Source organism: Panulirus ornatus, chromosome 5 (assembly GCF_036320965.1).
Source record: "Panulirus ornatus isolate Po-2019 chromosome 5, ASM3632096v1, whole genome shotgun sequence".
NCBI classification, from domain to species: Eukaryota; Metazoa; Arthropoda; class Malacostraca; order Decapoda; family Palinuridae; genus Panulirus; species Panulirus ornatus.
The window spans coordinates 15,389,296-15,411,009 of NC_092228.1; the positions used below are offsets into that span (position 1 = coordinate 15,389,296).

Consider the following 21,714-nt stretch of genomic DNA (forward strand, 5'->3'; position numbering starts at 1 on the left):
ACTTAGGAGACTTTTGAAGTGACTAGGGACCAGAAAGTATTTATGAAATGTATGGTAGGAATTACCTATAACGTCACTGATTTTACATTAGCAAGCTGTATGATACTGGACCGAATGGAGAGTAATTCCGATGGCAGAGTGTTTGTAGCCTCTTCTATGAGTGTAGTGTAGTGTAGTGTAGCCTAGCATATATATCCATGAGTGTAGCCTAGCTTAGCATGATTCCATGAGTGTAGCGCAGCATGATTCCATGCGCGTAGTTTAGAATGATTACGAATCCATGAGTGTATGTAGCCTAGCCTTGCATGATTCCTTGAGTGTGTGTAGCCTAGCTGGAGTCGGGGTACGACAGCATTAAGTTACTAAGCCTTGTTTGTAGAGACATATGAGTATGGGATTATTCTTGCATGATATTATATCATGATGGTAACACATGAACCTATTACCGTCAGAGCGAGAGGGTGTAAGTTAGGCATGGCGCCAAATCTGAATCGTTCATTTGTTATATACATAGAACCAGCAACGCCAGCTCAAACCAGGTAAGATATTAATCTAAAAACAGTCAGTTATTTCCCAAGAGAGAGATAGAGTATCTCACACCCAAATTAGTGGGATTTATACCGGACCAAAATTTCAGTTTTATGCACCAAACGCGCGCCCCATCTAACGTGAAACAAGTAGATAAACAACAAAATCAAGTAAGAATAAAACGGGAAAGTGAACGTCAAAAACGAGAGTTTGACATCCCACCTCAGTGGCCGCCGTGCTCTCTCGCCAGAGGTGACGGAAGGTTTCACACAATTAAGAAAAGATTGAAAACATCTTATCAGAATCAACAGATGCCTTTGGGGGGGAAGAAAGAGCTGTGCAAGAAATTGAAAATGATCCTCAATACTTCTCTTTCCAGTGCAGAAGAGTCGACTTTGCGCCTCCAACTGTTGGCTCCCTCCAAGTAAAGGAAGTGGTCACATACGGATGACAGCAAGGATGTGTATTTTTGCTTTCAGTGTTGAGAATCCGTATCTAAAAATGCCGATAAACATCTCCAGTATTGAAGACCGAAAAAGAATTCTTAAATCGTTACGACTCCTCCGCCGGACGACGACAAACATATCAGAAATCAATTTTGCTCCTCCCGACTTCTAGGAAGCTATTGAGAACATGCCTACGCATTCTCGCACTCTCCTCCAGCACCGCACCTCTCCCTTGATAAGAAACTGACAGGGGGAAGAAAAAAATAGAAAAGGCAGAGGCATTGAACACCCTCTAGAGAAAGAGTTTGACACCAGTATAATTCCAGAGAGTTTGTGAGGTACTTGACAGCTCTTCTGAATAAGGAAGGAGACGAAGTGATTCCAGACACCTTATACCAGTTTCGGCAACTGAATCAGAGTGAGGTATTTAGAATAGTTTAAAGAAGATGACCGAGTGTGTGATGAGATAACTGACCGACGCATTCTGGCACAGCGCGGGTGCAGAACTGCATATTTATGGTTATCTTCGGAAAACCCAGGTACAGTATTTTGATAATAACTGCTGCGTAAGACGCGTGGATTTATATTTAAATAAATATGTCCTAAAAGTAATAAATAATTTTTCTCTTTTTTAGTTTTAAAACCTTGTTTAAGTATACATAGACAAAACATTTCATTTATAGCTTGGGTGAAGAGTACATGGCTAGGTGTAGGTGGAGGCAAGTATAGTACATGAACATAGGATAGTCCCTGGGCTGCAGTGGGTCCAGCGAACATAGTTTACTGTTCAAAATCCACAGCCTTCACTCTTACAAGCGCTCTCCCTCAAGGCACCATGTTTGCTTCCCTCTTGGTAGTATTACACAGCACAAAACGTATCATGCTTTACGGCTGACAGACGCAGCCAGGTCTTGCAGTAGGCCCCTCGAAAGTGATATGATGTCCATGTGGGGGAAAGTTTCACTTCCGCTGCGGATGCAACAGAGAAATGAGTCGGATACTTAATATGAGACGGAAGCAGGGGTGATCGGCATTCGAGAGATGCATCAGTGATATCGTCGAATGATTTCAGATATGGAGATTATAACCAAAGGGTTGTGGAATGCCCGTAGACGATAGGTTGGGTATTGAAATGTTTCAAAATGACAGATGGAAGACCTTTGATGGCATCAGTCAGAGCTGAACTCCCGACTGGAATAGTACCATGTGCCATTGTCAGCCAGACATTGCTGGGCTTCGAAGCGTCTAGAGGTTCCTTTGATGCCTCCACCATTGATTCAGGACAACATGTGAATGATTAACAACAGGATAAAAGCTCCCAAACTCTACTCATCAAAACGTGGACGTAGATGCATAATATACGCCTTGAAAAAAAAATCAGGAAGGTCCAGTTTCTACCAACTGTAGACAAGGATAATCAGTTGATTGAAGGGCATACTGGAATGAATGCACAGGCTAGATTAACTGAAGAACAGATATATTGTAGGAAACGTGAGGAGAAAAACCCTATTCGTTGATCGGGGGCTTGTGTTTGTTCACTGTGCTTCCGGCAGGTATATGGAACACCATATACCTGGACGCGTAACAGTACACCGCTGAACAGCTTCTTGTAAGGTATGCCATACCAAGTTGCGCGGCATCTGCTAAACAGAAGCTACAGCAGCAAACAGCCTGCTGAATCAGATCCTCACCAAATGAAGTGCAGCGTCAAACGTAGCTCTAATAAGGGTGGGAGATAGACATACCCCTACGTTGTGTTGCACTGATTTCCTAAAACATTCCGTGGCTCGTGGTTTAATGTTAAGAATATCTCACTCATGGAACTGAAGATGAGTCATTTCTTAGAAATAAGCGAGAAAGAAATAAACATACAGAAGCTGTTTAAATGTTCATTGTGACATTTTTGTTTCACGCGTTTTCACACATCACAGTTTGTTTCGTCAGAGATAAAAGGAGGGGCAGGCATGGAGGCGTGACTGGTGGTTAACAACATGTCGTTCGCGTCGTCACAACTTACCACTATTTTCCCCCAACAATGAGACGTGGTTGATGGCTTGTGTGTCGTGGAGGAGGCGACGTGACCCCGATGTGTTTGTGTCACTCTCGGTCTGCGGCCGGGGTCACGGGTGGTGATGACGTCCGTCCACCTGGGGCAAGCAGTGCACACGGCCTGCCGACGCCCAGCAGGGGAGGAGGTGACAGCCCCAGGCGACGCCCAGCACCGTGGGTGACGGAGGCTGTCCACTGCTGACAGGCGGGTGTGCGTCATGGTCTGGAGGGAACGTGCTGGCGAGGAAGGCTGTGTGCTGAGGAGAGTCTCCTGCTGCTACTGCTGTTGCTGTTTTTACTGCGGAGGGAATGATTGCGTTGGTGGGTACTAGAAGCAGTGACGATGATGATGTCAAGTGCTGATGGTATAGAATCGTGAAGATGGTGTGGGTTATAACACATCCAGAGGCTTTCCATCAATGGGAAAAAAGTTGTGACACTTGGAGATTGGTGATGACATGGTTACAAAATACTGAAAATGAACGGGTCATTATACCACTCAAGTTGAGAGAAATACAAAGGGTCTAGGAAGTGATTGTGTCTCACGAGCTGATCCCTCAACACGCAAAACTGGGATGCCTTCGCCATTTCATCGATGGTAGGCTGGATTGTGTGAGCTTTAAGGACGAGGGAGTCAGAACCCGTGTTAACACTTCAGACCACAGTAGAATATTGTTGTGTACTAACATCCCCCTATGAGGAAGACGAACTCGTCGGGTTAGGAAGTATGTAAAGTTCGTTCACAGCCCAGCGTGACTAAAACATTGAAGCGATTGGAAACGTGTGGAATCACAATGACTGTTGTCACGAAGGCACAGGGAGATCCTGGAAGGCCTTGTCTCCAGTCTACTCCTGTAGACCATCTCTTGTCATCATGACAGGGATGGATGACTAAAACGCAAACACTGAAATCAAAAGGTGCCATAAACACAATGCCAGAACGTAAAACATCCGGGAACGTAAACATCCGCGACCCGAAACTGTTGAAGATGGACGTGAAATCACAACACACATTATTGGCCATCCAGTGGAGATCTTGAAAAACTAGCTGGGTAGATGTCGATCAACTGTGCCAAATTAGGCAGGACGTGGAGGGTACATAGGCCTGCGGGCCGCATCCTCAAACAGCCAGACTAATCCAAGGATTACCATGGGCGCTTGGTCCTAGAGGAAGGTGTGGAGGAAGAGACAGGCCACTGCAATCAACGTACGACGAACTCAGTGTCATTGGTGCTTCCTCTCTTGGTCTCCTCCCTCTGCCACGTCTGTTGGTCTTCTCCACGTGTCTCCTCCCCTCATAGTGTCCTCCATGTCCATCTGCATCTTGGTCTTTTCCCAAGTGTCTCCTCCCGCGGTCTCCATGTGTCTCCTCCTCTTAACCCAGTCGTGTCCCCCATACTGATGTTTCCCACGTGCGTCGTACATCCCACCTCAGTCTCCTTCCCTCCCTTTGCCAGTAACACCTCTCCTCTCCTGGTGTCTTCTGTACTCCCTCCAGCCATCCCTCGTCCTGTGTGTGTGTGTGTGTGTGTGTGTGTGTGTGCAGGTCGTGCGGCAGACTGTGGGTGAGTGCGATAAGACCTGACGGTGGCAGTAAAAGTCTGGACATGCCTACCTTGCCCACCCGCTTCTTGCTCCAACTCCCGTCCTCCTCCTCACCCTGCCTCACCGTCTGGTGCATTACGTCTGTTGTCTAGTGTCGCTCCGAGTGTTATTAGAGTGAGGAATTTTTATTTTTCAGATGAAATTTTGCTCCAGGGAATGAGTATGAGGATCGGATGCAATAGGAAATATTTTGTGTATGGAGTTGGTGTGAACGGATCCTGGATGAATCAACTTCCGTGTGAAGTGAAAAGTGTAAAAGGAGTTTTTCAAGTTTGAGAATCCGTTTCCCCCCCCCGACACAGACATGGGCTGAGGTCATGTGTGGATGATTTGTGGAGGTTGTGTGCATCTCATACGCCCTTTGGGATTGGTGATACAGTTAATAGATCAGATACATTTTTTTTTTTATCTATCTTGTCTTTACTATCTCATTTTGAGCAGTGCTCGTGAGGCTATTTTATCTCCGTCTGGTTCGTGTGTGTTCACTCTCTTGCATCCTTTCCCCAGGGGTGTGTAGCATCCGTTGCTGGAGTCCACAGGGTAGTCGAGGGAGCGAGGTGTGGCTGGGCGAGGCGCGGCCTCTCAAGTGTCCTGTCACTAGGCTTACGGCAGTAATTACGCCGGACGGATTAATATGCAAATTTGGCACTTTTTTTTCATACACAATGAGTTGAGTGACGGTGAGGCCGCCGCTGGCAAGTATGTTGTTGTGTGAGGGAGTAGTATGATGTCATGGTGGGGGAGGGAGGGAGGGAGGGGGCTTAGTGTGCAGTGTGTGTGTGTGTGTGTGTGTGTGGGGATGGAAGGAGTTGTGGGGGAGTTGGTGGTGTTTAGCCGGTCCCGTGGATTGATGGTCTAGTGTAGAGTTTCGGTTGAAGTAAGGTGCCTGGGTTGGAGGGTGGGATGTGTGTGGTAGCTGGTGTGGGTTCACAGTTTACGCTGCCGTCCGGGGGTTGGCACAGAGGAGAGGGGGAAGGGAGAACAGGGGACATCTGGCAGTCCTCGTGAGCGGTGGCGGTGGTTGGGAGCGGGTAGTGTGTTTATACCACACCTTGCGGATGGATACCTTACGTCGATTTCTGGAGGAGGATCTCTTCCCCGACGTGTCGGTCTGGGACCAGGATCAAGGTGCACTGTTACTCGTCATCAGCCAGGCTCCTTAAGACCAGCGACCGCAGACATCTGTACCCCAGCACGGTTCTGGTTCGTCTCCTACCTCAGTAGATATTTTTGTCCCGTGAGTGAGTGATGATGTTTATCGTCCTTTTTCTGTTGGTGAGTTCAATTGTCTAAAGTTTTCTCGCGCTCGTGTTCACGGCACTGTTCACCGTAGTGTCGGTGCTTCACTGTCTTTCACCGTGGTAGTGTCGGTGCTTCACTGTCTTTCACCGTGGTAGTGTCGGTGCTTCACTGTCTGTCATGGGAATGGAGTGACCCGGTATTATGATGCCTCCCGGAGAACAGTGTAAATCGTCTCATTAGTTTTGATTTTTTTTTTTTTTGATGACGCCGTTGCCGACAACGGTTGATCTCTGGTCATTTTCTGACGACGATTTCTCCCGCCTTTGGAAGATGACTTTGACACAGAACATTGATGGCTCTGGTCGTGTGAGCACAAGTGCTTTCAAGTGTGTCAGTCATCGAAATGATGTCTCTCTCTCTCTCGCTCTCTCTCTCTCTCTCTCTCTCTCTCTCTCTCTCTCTCTCTCTCTCTCTCTCTCTCTCTCTCTCTCTCGTCAGGTAGTTTCGCACTGTCCAACCTATCATCATCATAGACGAGGCTGCCATTGTGCTGTTGTGGTGTGGCCACTAAACACGGCACGATCACCTCAGGGCTGGATTAATGATACTTGATGATGAAGCGAGTGAAGGGAACATGCACGTTGAGACCTGAGGCTGTTGAGAACGCATACGTAGAGACCTGAGGCTGTTGGGAACGCCTACCTTGAAACCTGAGGCTGTTGGGAACGCGTACGTTGAGACCTGAGGCTGTTGAGAACGCGTACGTTGAGACCTGAGGCTGTTAGGAACGCGGACGTTGAGACCTGAGGCTGTTAGGAACGCGTACGTTGAGACCTGAGGCTGTTGAGAACGCGTACGTTGAGACCTGAGGCTGTTAGGAACGCGTACGTTGAGACCTGAGGCTGTTGAGAACGCCTACCTTGAAACCTGAGGCTGTTGGGAACGCGTACGTTGAAACCTGAGGCTGTTGGGAACGCGTACGTTGAGACCTGAGGCTGTTGCTGAGGCTGTTGGGAACGCGTACGTTGAGACCTGAGGCTGTTGAGAACGCGTACGTTGAGACCTGAGGCTGTTGAGAACGCATACGTTGAGACCTGAGGCTGTTGGGAACGCGTACGTTAAGACCTGAGGCTGTTGGGAACGCGTACGTTGAGACCTGAGGCTGTTGAGAACGCGTACGTTGAGACCTGAGGCTGTTGGGAACGCGTACGTTGAGACCTGAGGCTGTTGAGAACGCGTACGTTGAGACCTGAGGCTGTTGAGAACGCATACGTTGAGACCTGAGGCTGTTGGGAACGCGTACGTTGAGACCTGAGGCTGTTGAGAACGCCTACGTTGAAACCTGAGGCAAGTGAGAACATGCACATTGACACCGACGTCATGTTTGATGTCTGGAAAGTGGCACGCGGAAGTGGAGGAAGCCGTAATCTCTTGAGCACGACGGTAGGACACCCTGAGCACAACGGTGGGACGCCTCGAGCACGACGGTAGGACACCCTGAGCACGACGGTAGGACACCCTGAGCACGACGGTAGGACGCCCTGAGCACGACGGTAGGACACCCTGAGCACGACGGTAGGACGCTCTGAGCACGACAGCACGACCCTTGGGTCAGGTCAAAGCCTCGTCCGTCGTCATACCCAAGAGTCGTACCGCCGTGCTCAAGGATCGTCCCATCGTTTGATGTATTCCGCCGCTAGTATGAGACAAAGTGCCGTGATTCAAACTTCAAGAGAAATGTCTTTTGAGTTATGTCCTCGATGGCGACGTCTTTTGTTAGTGAACATGCTACATGCAAGCCTCATACAGAACATACACAAGGACACACACACACACACACCATTATAACATGCAGACATTATTTGATTGAAATGATTTACACAGGTAATTGCTGCCACCACCGATGCCTTTGACCAATTCGACTGGATTGGTGTCCTCTGTGCTCTCTATTGCTTGTAGAAGACAGCAGAACACCTTGCTCGTCTGCTGGCAGCAGAACACCCCGACCGTCTGCTGTTTGTTGCTCTTACTGAGGTATGAGTGTGTGTGTGTGTGTGTGTGTGTGTGTGTGTGTGTGTGTGGTGTGGGTTGACATCGACTCGTGATGGGTTCAGTGGAAGGTGTTTGAAGTGTATATTTAGCTGCCATCGGCGCTGTTAGTTGAGCGTGAATTATGGAGGACAGATGGGAGTTATCTCATTGGTGTTATTAATGGGTTTAATTTTGAAATATGGGGGACACGCGAGGTTATCTCGCTGGTTTAATTAATGGGGGGGGGGGGGGGGGGGGCTGGGGGCTCAGACTGAAGTGTGGGGTTGTCTTTCTCGTGTTAGTGATGATGCGTTTTCAGTCTGATGACAATGAGAGATGGCGGGCGGTTATTCCCCCTATCCTCCCACGTTAAGGAGTTGGCGGTATGGCGTGGTCCTGCCGCGTCAGCAGTCGATAACGAAGGCGTCCTGGCCGCTGGATCATCGGGGATATCAATCTCGTATGGTAACGAGCTGATAATCCGATTTCCAGGTGGTGTCTTCTTGGGGGACGTTTGGTCGCTGGGCTGCTCTCCTCTGCAGCTGTCATCTCCTGTTCCCTCTGTTGGTAGGCGGCGCTGGCTGGCTGCTGCACTTGTTGTCAGCAAGGCATGGCACCATCTGATTCCCGGAGCTCCCACCCCTCTGGCCTGATCTTCTCCGCTGGGGATGATGCCCCGATTGGTGAGTTCTGATCTCCGGTTGGGTTCTGTTCCCCCGTGATTTGTTTTCACATCCTGTCGGGTGGGTGAGCACACGCTAGTGGAGTGTTAGTCTTAAATCCTGCGCTGCTGGTTCTCGTCCACGCATTAGACATCGATGGTCACGAAGCATTAGATCTTTCAGAAACTGATAGTTGCAGAACGGTAGATCCAGTTGTGGAGGTTTGGAATCCTTTGCGGTGATTCTGATTATTGCTATGGAAGGCCTGACCGCTGTTGGTAGGGCTTCTGATCCCATTGAGTGGTTCTTATCCCATCGCGTTCTGATCGTCTAGATGGGATTGCATCGTGATGCGGTGGGTTTCGTCCTCGATGGATGATGGGGTTCTACTTCTGTCGAATGTGGTGAATGGCTTTCAGTGTCGGGCCTCACTCCGCCAGGGGTGAGGTGGGTATGTGTGTGCCACACACACACTGCCGGTGCACCGTCCCTCTCACCTGCCGTGCAGATGATCTTCCTGGTCAGGAGCTGTTAGTCATCGTTGACTCATTGAGTACAACCACTTCGCGTCTTGAGTACATCCACTTCACCCCCTACCCCTTTGAGTACAACCACTTCACCGCTTTGAATATAACCACTTCACCCCCTCCCTCCTTGAGTTCACCCACTTCACCGCTTTGAATATAACCACTTCATCCCCTCCCTCCTTGAGTTCACCCACTTCACCGCTTTGAATATAACCACTTCACCCCCTCCCCCTTGAGTACAACCACTTCACCGCTTTGAATATAACCACTTCATCCCATCCCCCTTGAATACAAGCACTTCACTACTTGAGTATAACCACTTCACCGCTTTGAGGACGACCACTTCACCCCTTCAGGACGCGACATAGACCATTGAGTATGGCGACGAAAGTTATCGTACTAAGAGGGTTATTCAGTCGCACTTAAAGGCGCAAGTTCATCGTTAATCGGGATCGAAGTCTTTGTGAAGAGGTTACGGTGAGTGTTTAGGGGATCGGCGATTCTCCAGGTTGGGATGGTCGTGTGTCGCTGGGTAGCAGGTGTAAGCCCCCTCCCCCTTCCCCCGTGCGTACATTTCTTGTGTATTACATTTTGTACTGTGGTGTTTTTTTAATGAACTACATTGTGTATTTTACTCAGTGAATGTAATGTGTATTTCACACGGTAAATGTATTGCGTATTACACCAGGTATGAATGTGTTATTCACTTAGTGAATGTATTTTGCATTTCACTTAGTCAATGTATTTTGCATTTCACTTAGTCAATGTATTTTGTATCTCACCTCGTGAATGTATCAGGACAACTTGGCTGTCATGAAGGAATGTTTGTTGGGCAGATGGTGTGTTAAGCCCAGAGTGATAGCGACAGCCGAACCAACAGCGGTGGGATGACCTCTGACACTTAAATCTCATGACCTGGGACACTATCTCTCATGACCTCCCCAACTGCTACGCCACTGCTGCACACACACACACACACACACACACACACACACACACACACACACACACACACACACACACACACACATGCGCGCGCGCGCGCATGCACACGTTATAGAATCATATAAAGGAAGGGTTTGACGGCGTGTATCCACTCCTCCAGTAGGCTACACAGCCAAGGAGAGCAGGGGATTACAGCTGTACCGACCATCCAGACCTTCACAGCTGCTGCACCACATTATGGGAAGGTCCTGGAGGCTGTGTAGAAGGGAGAGCGGGGGAGGGGAGGGGAATGTGGTGGCTGTTATTTACACAGACCATGAAGGCCTTTTAAAAGAATGTGACTATGATGTGATGCCATAAAAGAAAAAGACGGAGATAGGGGAATAAGTGGCAGATGAGGAGGCTCGATGTTATATAGTTCGTAACAAAAGTGGTTCGTGAGAAGGATGGTAACGCATACGAAATGGACTGCCATTCACTGTCGGTAGTTCTGTCTTTCACACACACACACACACACACACACACCCCAGGGTACGATTGCTTGCTCCCTCACTGCCTTGTCTTCTACCTTGCATCAGACGGTGAAAGCAAGACACACACACACACACACACACACACACTCACTGTATCATTCCATGTGGATGGCGCCGTAATTATTAGCGCAGCGGTCGCACCAACTGAAGACGCTGAACACTAGCAAATAAATGTTAACGAAATCAAGGCGGATCTTGGAAGCTATCTGGAGAATGAATACACAGTAGATCTTGTACTGGATGGGAAAGGAAATGACTCACCGTACTGAAACGACAGGAGGGGTTGAGCAGTCATGACGAATGACGTCACGTCTAAAAAACACAGAGGGAAGGAACGCCACTAATGACTTTATCCAAAGCACGACCTCTTTAATCTTGACAGTTAACGCTCCTTCAAACATTACCGTGCAGATACCCCCGGGAGGGCTCTTTGGTGCCCGGGTATCCATTTGATAAAAACTTCCCGCTCGCTGGGCAGACTGATCGCTCTGAAGCTATCTATCGTCACGAGAAAATAGACACGAGAGATCCAACGAAATGTACACCCATGGCAACGAATACTGGACGGCTTCAGTTCCTTACCTTCCTCGTACAAGGACAGTTCCCTGCTGGCATGATGGAGTGAAGAGAAGGTGTAGTTGTATTCACGGAAGGCCCAGAGATGGTGCAGGGAATGACAGAGACGAACATCGAAGGTCTCGAGAACACGTTTTGCTCTGCCAACAAACGGTACATACCAGGAACATCTTGGGTAAGAAAGACGTCGTGGCTTCTCTAAAACCTAATGGGTTCTATTTTTCCCCAAGGATGTACCAGACCAACCAGGTGTCACAGTGTATATAACAGATGGATCCCCGCAGCATCAAATAGCCTGGTAGACCAGACTCCTAACAAAGAGGCTTTATAGCAGACTGAACTGTGGGGGTTGTAAGAAATTCCCCGAAACCAGCATGAGTTATGGAAGTTACTCTGATTACATTCCTTCATATTTTTTTTTTCCTCCCATAGGATCCGACCCGCAGGGTTGCTGGCGGGAGGTATATACAGTGGAGTTGTGCGTCAGGTTCCTGGAAAAAGAATGTGTGCGTATTTGAGAAGGAAATACGAGAGGTAATGGATTGTCTTAAGAACTTGGGTGTGTCGTTATGAGCATCATATACCAGGGACGATATAAGACTTGAATGGTCTTATAATCCCTCCAGTTAAGGGGAGAACTGCTTTCATTTATCACTAGCAGAAAAATACGTTCATAATACTGGATTGTACCGATCATTTTCGTTTAGTGTGGTGCCACGACTTGCAGTCCTTGTCGCTCCCTCCTGCCCACGAAATGAACATGGTATACCTTGTGGTGCATCTGTCTGTGTCAGGATAACACTTGGTGAGGTTGTGGAGCGGACTTTGCCGTGAGAACACAGGCATCCGTGTGATGGCCTTCGATGAAGGTTTAGAATGCATGTAGTTTTTACTTTAGCACTGTAGCAGTGGCTTTGGTAAGAACTGTTGTACAGCCGTGCGGTTCGAACACCTCCGAAGCCATCGTCAACTGACTCCCCTCGTTCAGACCACGACTCTTGGTCCCAGGAACATTAGCCGGCGACGATGTGGTAGCGGGGTATGGCAAATATCCCCCGCCTCACACTACATACACTTGCTGTAGGTCACGTCCTCCAAGGCCTGACGCACGGGGGCAGACTCCACCGTCAAACATGACGGTGGTCGGGGGGAGGGAGGAATCAGGTTGGGTGGTGGTAGTAGGAGGCGGGGGATGGCATCCCCATCAAGAGGGAAGGGGACGGGAGGTGGAGGAGGAGGAGGAGGAGGAGGAGGGTCACATCTTACCCCGAGAGGTGAAGGCTGGGGAGGAGGGAGGGAAGGGAAGGGGTGGGGTGGGTGGATAACTCCTAAATCTGGTCGCGTTTAATCTTGTATAGTGGCTCGTAGATCAGGGAGGTTTTATTCTGCAGAGTGAGCCATTCTTGGTCGTGTTGGGGATGTCGAGCTGGGAAGGTAGTGCAGGGAGGGAGTCTATTGTGGGAGGGAGGGAGGGTACCACTCCTGCCCTCTGGTCACTGAGGGAGTGTGTGGGGTGCAGGGATTGTGTTGGAGAGAGTGGAGATTGTCATGGTTAAGGTTGGAGATGGTGAAGATTATGATGGTGGGGTTGGGGGATAATAAAGATTGAGATGATGATGGTGAAGATTATGGTGTTAATTTGGTGATGGTAAGGTTGGTGATGGTGAAGATTGTGTTGGCAGTGTTGGGGATGGTGAAGATTGTTTGACAGCAGTGTTGGGGTTGGTGAAGATTGTGATGGAGAGCGGTAGGGGAAGATGTTCTTGTGGTGTGGCTCAGTATGACGGTCAAATGAAGTGATGATACAGAGTCGTGTGGGACGATGTGTGTTTTAAACCAGACCAGAAGTTGGAGGTAATGAAGAAAAAATTGTGGGCAATTCGTGAGTTTGTGGTTCAGTTGTGGGATCAGTTTGGGGTGGGAGGGGGCGGGGAGCAATTTATAAGACAGGATAAGTTAAATTAGGTCGCTGTGACGTGTTTTAAACCCGGATGGTAATAATGATAAGGGTAGTACACATGGCACAGAGACCTGTAGGTGCATGATAAGGTCTTTCTGTTATCTGACGTTAGATTGCCCTGGAAACAGGAGAGGAAAGTAGAAGGCTCCCGGGGTTTGTTATGATAAATGATGTAGAATTCTTTAGAATTATAAAAGTGTCCCGGTATCTTCGGGGTTCTGTTATACCACCGTCTCTCTTCATCGTTAGTTGATCCGCCAGGCTGTTCGAGCGGGCGCTTCACGTCCCCACACGCTGTCTGATCACACGAAGAAGTTCTCATGCACGGCCGTGAACATCTGTAGTAAATATGTCGCTGGTGATTAGGATTGGGTGGTTAAAAGTTTTGATTGGTGATGATGGGAGTGAATGGTCTCGCGTGGCACGGTTAGGCGGAGATGGGGCGCGCAAATCAAGAGCTATTGATGGTGATTGGGGGGTTGGGATACGTCCTGGTGACACAGTATTGGGATTCTGGATGGCGCTGGTGACAGTGGTGGTGAAGAGAAGTAAGTGAATGGTGGTTTAGGTCGTTCGTTGTTTGGGCTCCATGCCCGCCGTCAGCTGCTAGGGTGTAGTTAAGGACTCCGCCGTCAAAGTATAACCACCAGTCGAGCGATCTTGGCCTCCTTCTTCAGGTGTTCGAGATAATCTTTAAGACCATACGGGGTCTCGAGTGTTGCATGACCCTTAATGGGTGGGTGGGGTGAGAACGGGGGGTCGTGGTGGAGGTAACGACTTGGGGGTTGTTGATGGTGGTGAGGGTCGTTTGTGAGTGGTGCATTCCGTGGACAGGGATCTGACGGGATGGCTTCCAGAGGGATGCTGATGGGTGACGGGTGACGGCAGAGATGGTGGTGATGGGTGATGGGTGACGGCAGAGATGGTGGTGATGGGTGACGGGAACGTCAGAGATGGTGATGATGGGTGAGGGGAACGGCAGAGATGGTGATGATGGGTGACGGGAATGGCAGAGATGTTGATGATGGGTGACAGGAATGGCAGAGATGGTGATGATGGGTGACGGGAACGGCGGAGATGGTGATGATGGGTGACGGGAACGGCGGAGATGGTGATGATGGCTGACGGGTGACGGCAGAGATGGTGATGATGGGTGACGGGAACGGCAGAGATGGTGGTGATGGGTGACGGGAACGGCAGAGATGATGATGATGGGTGACGGCAGAGATGGTGATGATGGGTGACGGTAACGACAGAGATGGTGATGATGGATGACGGGTGACGGCAAGATGGTGATGATGGGTGACGGGAACGGCAGAGATGGTGATGATGGGTGACGGGAACGGCAGAGATGGTGGTGATGGGTGACGGGAACGGCAGAGATGATGGTCGCGGGTGCTAATGGTGGGAGACAAGCGGTCATGAGTTATGGATCAGAGGGTGTGGGCAATGGAGGCAGTGGACGGGGGAGGTGATGATGGTCTGTGCACAATCAGTGTTGACTCCGAGGGAATTTTTATGATGCCCTTCACCCCATCATCCACCTGCACCTTCCCCCTCCCTCCCCCCATTACCCACCTGCACCTCCTCCCCATCACCCTCCTTCACCCCTTTCTCTCTTCACTGGTTCTCAAAATACTCTCATGAGATCTGAGTGAGATTTCATTAATTTCTCAGTGATGGAGGATTTATGGTGGAAATTTTAAGATTCATTTTGAAGTACGCGGACTCAAGGTGTGTTTTCTTGCCGAGGAAGATCCAGGGTGAGATTGTAAGGAGGTGGTGGGAGGAGGAGGAGGAAGGAAGGAGGTGGGGGTTCGTGGCAGAGAGAGAGAGAGAGAGAGAGAGGGGGTGTGTTGGGTGTTGATGACTGTGAGAGGTTGCTAATGTTCACACCGTCTTTATGGTAGTGATATACACTCGGTGCAGTGAGGTGCAGTTCCTGCCGTCATATTTATGCTAATGGACATCTTAGATATACGTTCTGTGGTGCGTCTAATTTTGCCCGAGTGTGAAGTGGGTTCCGCACGGAATTGCTTACCTTCAAGATACCTTATAATCATCTCCTCTCTGAAGGTTATGGTGTATTCTGGACGTGTTTATCAAGACGTGTTGGATACTTATAGACAGTCAGATAGACTCCGTTGGCCATAAACGGATATGACGTTGTAGGCTCACAAGAACGACCAGGCTCATCGGATTTTGGCTTGATAGTCTTACAAGAACGACCTGGGCCCATTGGATTCGGCGTGATAGTGTTACAAGAACGACCTGGCTCTTCGGATACAACGTGGTAGACTTACTAGAACGACGTCGTTGTCGTTCTGAACGTATTAAACGGAGGAAGCGTCGCGGTGAAGAGCATCGGCGTTAGCGGGGTCTGTAATGCTCGCTCAATCTTTGCTATCACGTTTCAAAAGCACGTGAGATTCGCACGCATGCGCGTGCACGATTCCACGCTCGCGCGTGCGTGCTGACTTACAGACTCGTACGTTCTAACCGTTGTGATGTAAATTTCAGATTCTCTAGTTCAGAGGTTTACGAACTCATCCTTCTGTCGTCGCTGCGGCTTCAGTCGACGGTGTCTTTGGGAAGGTCGGAACGTACAACACCCATCCGCCACAGCCACCCCAACTGCTCGCTGACATCTGCCGCGTGGATTCGCATCTCCCTGCTGACTGGGTGAGAGCAGGAAGCTCGGTGGACGAGGAGCAGATACCTGCTCATTGCGGTGTGTGAGGGTGGATGATCTGCCTGGTCAGGGAGGTCTTTGTCCCGAACAGTCTCCGCCAACGCCCGTACATGAACTACTGGTGGGTTATGAATTGTGGTCCACCAGATTGTTATAACCCGTAAAGCCGGGTTGTAAGTTCTTAGAAGTATATATTTATCACAAGTTGTCTATGTGACGTAGAGGTTATAACGTACCATTGAATCGTAGGTTGAAAAAGGGGTTGTTGTGTTTTAATCTTGAAGAGTTGTACTTCAAAATCCACCGATTGTTGTGGATTGTAGTTCAGGAATTCATATAACGCAGCGCCCGAATCCCAGTGGCTCGGATCTCGGTCTGTTCCAGTGAGGCCACAGAAAACCAGCTCTCCACTCATCCGATTTGCACATAATCTTTTTTCCACCCCGCATCATTTGTGTTGCCGCCGGCATGAGAGATGAGGAGGTTAGTGTGTCGATTGATTGTTCGTAGCTCAAGATAATCATCACCAGCATTTCTCTTTAAAGTTGTTTACAGTTTGACCATGAAGAATGGAAGGCCGTTTCTCTGATGATTTCTTCGTTTACTCTGTGGTTGGTTTGTGTCTTGAATCATGACCCCTTTTTTTTGCGAAAGTTTAAAATGTTTTTCTTTTTTTGGTCACTCGTGTTCATGACGGGAGAGCTCACAGACGACCCGTGCACCTATGTTTTGTACGAAGACTAATACTGTGGGGTGGTGAGACTTAATACTGTGAGGTGGTGAGTGGAGGCGATGTCATATGTTGAGGAAGGGGGATCGAAGAGCGAGGCTAGGTCGTGTCTTTTGTCACTTGTGTGATCGTCTGTGCTGGTGTTGGCTTTTGTGTCGCTGATGTTATATTACCTGTCGTTTGTTCCCATATGATCGTCAGAGTACTTATGGGTATCGTCTCCGTACGTACCAGCATAATGTGTGCATCACCCCATCCTAGCGGGCGAAGTTGTGTGCATCACCCCATCCTAGCGGGCGAAGTTATGTGCATCACCCATCCTAGCGGGCGAAGTTGTGTGCCTCACCCCATCCAAGCGGACGAAGTTGTGTGCCTCACCCCATCCTAGCGGGCGAAGTTGTGTGCATCACCCCATTCTAACGGACGAAGCTGTTTAGTTACAAGATGAGAAGAGACTGGACTAGACGTCTGAATTGGGAAGGACTGTCAGCAACAAGGCTCTCAAGTGTGCAGAACGGGAGAGACATATCACAACCTCCACGAGGAAAAATCCTGGAAGGAATGGATGTCAGACTCACCCCAGAAATAGTTCCTTGTAGGCAAGACTGGCACGTCGATAAGGCACCATTTATACAGTAAAGAAAAAAAGTGTAAACATATTGAACCCCAAACTAGATATGTATATTACAGCTTACTGTCGTCAGGAATGATTTAGATGAACCATAGAGGAAACGGAACTCCCCAGACGAGCGTCCACAAAGCCTACCTGATGAGAGAGGTTGTTGAACGTTACACAGGCCTAGGGCGGACTCCGGCCTTAAATAGCCTGACTGATAAGAGGAACAATAGAGCACTTTATCTGGAGATCGAACTAGTGTGAGGGTAGGGGAATCCGCCGAAACCATAGTAGGGATGTGCGTAAGGTAATACGTATACGTCTCCTGTTGAAATTTGGTGTTCTAGATTCACTTCCTCGACGGCGCGTGTCGCCCATTCATTATTTGAAATTAAATGTTCTAAATTCACTCCCTTGATGGCGCCTGTTGCTCGCCCGTGGTATACAATTCTTCGTCGTGGGCTCTTAGATTAAGTTGTGATCTGAGAACAGTCTAAAGTAACGATGTTTTACGTTGTTTCTATTATTTTGATAAAAGAGACGACGTGTTATCGTTGTTGGTCGGTTCTGCCGAATGCTAAGAGCTAAGACCTATCGTTGCTGGAGGAACTCCCAGTTTTTTTTTTCTCATCTTCCACGGTGGCTTCGTGCTCATTCTCACAGTCGACGTGTCAACGTTGGAATACGCGTGAAGGATTATGTTAAGGTCTTGGTTTTAAGATCGCCAAAATAAGATTCTCCGTCTCGTATGTTTTCTGGAAAATTGCTGCTTGCCCGAAGACTCATGCGGTTGTGATCGGTAAAGTTCTCAGACAGAAAAAAAGATCACTTTTACTGCATTCGATGATTGTAAGTTTAAAAAGTTACATCAGAGCCTCTTAACGTACAGCCCACCTCCCCAGCATATTCTGGCCGTATTCTCATTCCCGTATTTTGTTGCAGTTTAGAAAATCCATGTCTCACTGACCACGTACGGCAATCTGTCCTGAAGTCGCGTTTGAGCCTGCAAACACTGCCTTGTCTGTCAGCGAGCTGTATGTGGAGGGAATTTTATCACTTGTGTGCGACATAAGTGCTTGTGTATGTTGGCGAGTAGGAGGAGGGAGCATAGTTTAGGAAGGAGGTACGTTTCTTGGTGTCCAGGTGGCGGTAGAGTTTCCTGGAAGGGTCTCAGCCGTCCCGCTTTGTTTACATTGTTGTGATGGTTGCCTCCCTTCATGGCCCCGTCCCCAGGTGGCCCTCTCTTCTCAGTATGCCCCCCAGCGTGGCCCTTAGGAGGGGAATGGTGTGGAGGGGGGGTCTCCATTTTCTCCCGGCCGGTTCTCAAGACTTCTTTCCCCGGCACTGTGAGTCCTGCAGGTGGTTGGGAAGGTGGGGGGGGGGGGGGGGGGGTGGGGTCGCCAGTGTATGGGAAAGAAAGGGAAGGAAAGTGGAAAAGGTCTCACTTGTGGGGAAGCCTGAAGACACCACCAGAAGATGGTAGGAGAGAGGTGGTTGACGAAAGGTTGTTCTGCTGGCCGAGCTCGATGGGCTGGGATTTCTACTTTCGGGTGGACTTGAGGTTAAGAAGTGGGGTTGGCAGACACCTGAGTAGAGCAGAAGATGAGTCAGGCTGGACGGGGTGAACTGCTCTTGATGATTTCTACTCTAGCACCATCCCCAGTCGTCCCCGTACGTAACTCCCCTGCACCACCGCCCCCTGGCGCTCGTCTTATCTATTGAGGTACCATCCACCTCCAGCCTCCCCGTGTGTCCCTCTACCATGCCACTTCTCGTGGTGTCGTTCTCAGTCGCCGATCCTGGCGTCTTTCCAAGCCTCCCTCATGGCACCGTTCACAGCCTGTCCTCGTGGCACCTTCCCATCATGGTGCTCTTTCGTGTCTCCATATGTGGCGTTCGTTCGTTATTCGCGTCTTATCGTGGCACCGTTCCCATCTCCTCTCATCGTGACACGGCTCCCATCTTCCCCTCCTGGCACTGTTCCCTGTGCCCTCCCGTGGCATAGGCTGGTGGCACCCTTCCTAATCTCCCATCGTGACATTCGGCTCGGTTTCCCTTCCAGGAAGGCTTTCACCAGCGACCTGTCAGTACGCCGCTGCTGAAGACCCACTGTGTCACAGAGGGAGGCCAGGAAGGGTACCATGAGAGGTAGATGAGGAACTGTGCCCACGTGAGACGTTTGGGAAGAGCAGCCTTACGCTACGCCAGGAACGTGCCACGAGGAAGGCAGGGAACGACGATGCCCGCCACGAGGGAATCCTGGAAGGATGCCAAGGCGTGGCGACTGAGAACGGCATCACGAGAGGTGGCTTGGAAGGGTGGCAGAAGGGGAGGACTGGGAAAGGTGCCTTAGGGAAGGTTACGACCTGTCGCACGGGCACTAGTTTGGAACAGGTCCACCTACTGGGGACTGGGAGTGATGCCACGGAAGATATAACTAACTGATGGTCAATGCCCAATCCGGTTTTTGTATATATATATATATATATATATATATATATATATATATATATATATATATATATATATATATATATAAAGACATATGCGTGTGTCTGTGTCTGTCTATGTCCTATGTCTTTTTGTTGAAAGAAATATCTCTATTTGGAGGTCGAAAATGGGTATGTATGAATGTTTAGTGGCCCCGACTGTGTTGTGTGGATTGAAGCTTGGAGTGTCGATGAGAATGCAAGATAGAGGACGGACGTGTTGGAGATGAAATGTTTGAGGACAATATGTGGCGTGAGGAGGGTTGCTCGTGGACGTAATGATGGGTTACGAGGGAGGTGTGGCAATACGAAGAGTGTGGTTGAGAGAGCTGAAGAAGGTATGCTGTAAGGTAGAGAAAATAAGGGAGGACAGGTGGACAAAGAGGGTAAATGTGTGTCAAAAGAGAAGGGGGCAGGAGAAGAGGGAGACTGAATGGGAGATGGAAGGATGGAGAGGTCAAGATTTTGAGTGCTCGGGCCCTGAACATGCAGAAGGACGATAAAGTTTGCTCGGGATAGAGTAAATTGGAGCAATGTGGTATACAGAGATCGACGTGCTGTCAGTGGACTGAACCAGGGCATTTGAAGCAAGGAACAAGGGAAACCACGGAAAGGTATGTGGGGTCTGATTGTCGATAGGAGACTGTGGTTTCCCTGTATTACACATGACATCTAAGGAATGGATGTGAGTGAATATGGCATTTTCTTCTGTTCGAGGCGCTATCTTGCTGACAAAAGAAACGGCAAATATATATATATATATATATATATATATATATATATATATATATATATATATATATATATATATATATATATTATTTTATTATAAAAAATAAAATAATATATATATATATATATATATATATATATATATATATATATATATATATATATATATATATATATATATATATATATATTCCTAAGAGTGATCACCTTTAGTATAACCTTTTTTTTTCAAGTTTGTAATACACTTTATACTTGGACGGGCTGTGCACCGTGGATCTGTCCAACCTCAGTTACCGGGTGGACGACAGCTCTAGCAGCTGTGGTAAGGGGCTTTCACCGCCACAAGGAGCCGTGAACACAAAAGAACCAGAACAACATTTGGATTAGCATCTCTTTCAAGGGAGGAGCAGCGTTCTGAAATGGACACCTGGTGGGTGCACAGAGCAGCAGCCAACAGCAGGACGGAACAGCAGAGTGCCATCAGCGGGCAGGACTGGGGAGAGTACAGCGGCATCATCATCATCATCAGCAGCAGGAGCAGCAGCAGCAGCAGCAGCACCAGCACAGGAGCGACATCAGCAGTCCGTGCGGGAGAAAATCAATAGCAACACTTTTCAAGACGACCTGCACTCACGCCTATCAGTACACCTCCCACCCCTGGTGTGTGTCTGTACACCTCCCACCCCTGGTGTGTGTTTGTACATCTACCACCCCCTGGAGTGTGTGTCTGTACACCTCCCACCCCCTGGTGTGTGTCTGTACATCTACCACCCTTTGGTGTGTGTGTCTGTACACCTCCCACCCCCTGGTGTGTGTGTCTGTACACCTCCCACCCCTGGTGTGTGTCTGTACATCTACCACACCTTGATGTTTGTCTGTACACCTCCCACCCCTGGTGTGTGTCTGTACATCTACCACACCTTGATGTTTGTCTGTACACCTCCCAACCCATAGTATGTTTGTACACCTCCCATCCCCTGGTGTGTCTGTACACCTCCCAACCCCTGGTGTGTGTCTGTACACCTCTCACCCCTTAGTGTGCCTGTACATCTCGCCCCTTGGTGTGTGTGTCTGTACGCCTCCCATCCCCTGGTGTGTCTGTACACTTCTCATCCCTGATGTGTCTGTACACCTCCCATTCCTTGATGTATTTGTTAAGCTCCCAGCCCCTGGTGTTTCTGTACACCCCCACTCCCTGATGTATTTGTACAGCTTTCAACCCCCCCCCCCCTCTGGTGTGTCTGTACATCTTACCCCTTGGTATGTCTGTATAGCTTCCACCTCCTGGTGTGTCTGTACATTTCCCTTCCCCTGGTGTGTTTGTACACCTTTCCCTCGCTCCTCCTCCTCC

At 49.0% G+C, this 21,714-nt stretch overlaps 1 protein-coding gene across 8 annotated transcripts in view; it reads left to right on the plus strand.

Moving 5' to 3' along the window:
• Window positions 1–21,714, plus strand: part of Cdep (Chondrocyte-derived ezrin-like domain containing protein) — a 729,829-nt gene that overhangs the window by 265,041 nt on the left and 443,074 nt on the right. Inside the window, exon 1 of one of the 8 annotated variants that reach the window (XM_071661712.1) lies at window positions 5,661–5,831. The exons of 6 other annotated variants lie outside the window; for them this stretch is intronic. The gene's annotated coding sequence lies outside the window, so the exon portion shown is untranslated. One more of the 8 variants, XM_071661715.1, reaches the window with a different exon arrangement.